Genomic DNA, 3,275 nt, shown 5'->3' on the forward strand with positions numbered 1-3,275 from the left:
TAGACATACACAGGCACCAAGGATCCAAGTACAATCAATTATGACTAGTAATAATGAGATACATACAGATTAGAGATGCATGCACCAACATCTCAGTGTTAATAGCAAAAACAATGAATTTTTCTGTATGAAACTGTGTATTTTAATAATGAAATGGAGATATTTTTTAAAGGTTAAAACATCATTTAATTTATGTCTTTTAGGGTTTATACTGAGTACAATATTGTATAATTATATTAATTCAACTGTAAACCTAAAAATTTACAGCCAATTTTGAAAGAGATGCATCCTACCTCAGGAAACCGTTATTGAATATGTCAATTGTGTTGTAATGATATGCTTCTTCTAAGTATGTTGTTATTAAATAAATCATTTTTAAAAATTAAAAAAAAAACTTTACTGTGTTTGAAACAGCTAGACTTAATGTGTGTATGGCAATTGATAACTGCCGGGCTTTGTTTAATCCTCACATTAATTTAGGAAACAATTAACATGATGAACACCCATTTCACAGATTGAGAAGACGAGGAGCTCACTTACCATACATGCGATCAGGATTTGAGCCTTGGTGGTCTGAGGCAGACCTTCTTCCCCCACACCACATGTACTCTTGTGCCTCTGTGCATTTCCACAATGCTGAGTCTCCAACTTGCTTTGCTCTGCTTTGGTTCGATCTAAGAGTATGCAAAAAGAAAAAAGATGAAGGCCAAGATGACTCCACCAACAAGAACAAATCACTGCCACTGCGATCCAGACCCAGAGAGCAAACAAGGGTACGTGAAGCCCCTTTGACTTCAACTTCACAAGAAATTCCACTGTGGAGAATCTATTAGGTACCTGGTGTGGGTAAACGCAGCACATCCAGCTGTTAGTCCCACCCCAAAGGAGACCTATTTTTACTTTTATATTACATTTGAGCACAATGAAAAGTGTGAAGGGATAGATCTCATGCAAAAACCAATTATGAAAAAAATAATGAGGGAGGACAGCAGAAGAATCAGTAAGAGTTAATAAACCTTGAGAGGGGAAAATTCTACCCAGCATTCAAAGTAAAGAGTATTACGATAACAAACCATTATGAGTCAAGTTAGCAGGGCACACCCTCGAATTTATCAAAATGTAGTTGACAAATACAAGGTGGAGATATTTAAAGTTGCCACATTTGTAGATGATGAAGTAATGACCATAATAATATTTTCATGCAAGTCATCTTGTTTAATCATTATTAGTGTATGTGCCTGTGTTTTGTGTGTGCCCATGTGTGTCTCTGTGTATCTGTGTGTGCCTGTGTGTGTGTGTGTGTGCCACTGCATGTGTCTGGGCATGTCTGTGTGTTTGTCTGGGTATTTCTGTGTTTATGTGTCTGTGTGTGCATGTGTCTGTTTGTATGTGTGTGTTTCTGGGTATCTATGTGTATGGGTGCAGATGTTTGGTGTTGCTGTGTGTGTCTGTGTGTTACTATGTCTGTGTGTACCTATTTGTGTGAATCTGTGTGTGTGTATGTGTATATCCGTACATGTCTGTGTATGTGCATGGGTGTGTAAGGGTCTGTGTGTATGTGTGTCTGTGTCTGTGTATATGTATATATGTGTGTCTATGAGTGTGTCTTTGTGTCCGTGTATGTGTTGAAACCATGTAAAACTTATTCTTACTTGGTGTCCTTAAATGTATGGCAGATACATGTAACAAATTGCCACATTTAAGTATTTAAGAGAAGTAATTTGCTAACATACACTAAGAATGTTGGAAAGGCATAGACATGATAATAGTTAATACAGGCTGTCGGCTTGACATGCTTTAGAGTTACCATGGAAACAAGTCTTTGGGCACTCCTGTGAGTGATTACCTAGATTAGGTTAATGGAGATGGGAAGACCCACCCTGAGTGTGAGCAGCACATTCCATTGCCTAGGGTCCTGCATTGCAGGGAGAGAAAGAAGCTGAGCAAGGCATTCATTCATCACTGTCATCCTGACTGTGAACAACTGTGACCATCCTGACATCATACCTTCCCTGTCATGATGGACTGAATCCCCTGGAAGCGCAAAGCAAAAGAAATCCTTCCCTTAAGCTTTAGTCAAGTTTTATCATGGCAGCGATGTAACTAATATATCATGTCAAAAAATAAAACAATACCATTTGAGCTAGTTATCCATTTCCTCATATTTTTCCTAAATCCTAGTTAAAGAAGTAAATAAATATTTACGTATGAAGGTTTTCTGTGTAAATGAATTTAGAAGTTAAAATAAATGACAATATATACAAATTAAATATCTAATAGAGAAGTTATAAAGGAAATTACTATATCCACAAAGCAAAAGATTATGTACCCCATAAGGAAGAAATATAAACTGTATTGATTAAAACATATTTGAAAAATAGTAGAACAGAAATGTTAAGAATGATGATTGATTTAGCTGAAGGGTTAGTTTTGTGCTGCATTTTATTTACATTTAGGGGTCATAAGTGTATTTGTTATTAGGTGGTTCTAACAAGTATCACCAATGAGTTGTTTTAAAGTAGAAATCTATTATCTTACAGTTCTGAAGGGAAGACATTCAAAACCAAGCTGTAGACCAAGATATGTTTTCCAGTGTTCTGAGGGAGTATTATCCCTTACTCCGGCTTCTGGTATACCCTAGCATCCTTAGCTTGTGGGACCATGACACCAGTCTCTGTCTCTGTCTTCACATAGCTCTCTCCTTGTGTCTTCACATTCCCATCCTCTTATATCTGTCATGTTGGATGAAGAATCCAACCTATGCTGACATAGCCTTGTCTTAACGAATTACATCAGCCCTAAGTGGGACATCTATATCACCGTCTCCAAAGCTCAGGAAACACATTGTGGAAGAGGGGCAGAAAGGGTGCAGGAACACAGAAGAGAACTGCTGTGAGACACTGGCCGCTGGACATGGACAGGACATGGCTGTTACACCCATGAGCTCACAGCAGCTGTGGTTACCCACTCACCATGGATGAGGGAGGGGCTCATCAGGCCCTGCCCCTCCTGAGGAGTTATATATATGCAGTTGATGGTTGCTGGAGGAGCAGGAATGATGTAGCCACTGGTAAGTTGTCTTAGCTCAGGTATATAACCCCTCAACCTGTGCTCATGCAAGCAACCTTGATTTAGCATAGTGGGTCACACACACACACACAGAAGACACATGAAAGCTTGAGAGGAGCTTGTTAGGAACAAGAAGGGGTTTGGTGGAAGTGTGAGATGCATAAGAGAGAATAATGGTCAGGGGTGTATGATCAGAGTTATATATA

At 38.7% G+C, this 3,275-nt stretch overlaps 1 long non-coding RNA gene across 1 annotated transcript in view; it reads right to left on the reverse strand.

The window, feature by feature from the left end:
• The window catches only part of LOC115070105, an 11,358-nt gene extending 10,727 nt beyond the window's left edge, over nucleotides 1-631 (reverse strand). The window contains exon 1 of the long non-coding RNA XR_003849302.1: nucleotides 541-631. This is a non-coding gene — a long non-coding RNA (uncharacterized LOC115070105). The remainder of the gene's footprint in view (nucleotides 1-540) is intronic.
• Between the last annotated feature and the right edge of the window lie 2,644 nt (nucleotides 632-3,275).

This window comes from Nannospalax galili, unplaced genomic scaffold (assembly GCF_000622305.1).
Source record: "Nannospalax galili isolate Female #2095 unplaced genomic scaffold, S.galili_v1.0 scaffold72, whole genome shotgun sequence".
NCBI classification, from domain to species: domain Eukaryota; kingdom Metazoa; phylum Chordata; class Mammalia; order Rodentia; family Spalacidae; genus Nannospalax; species Nannospalax galili.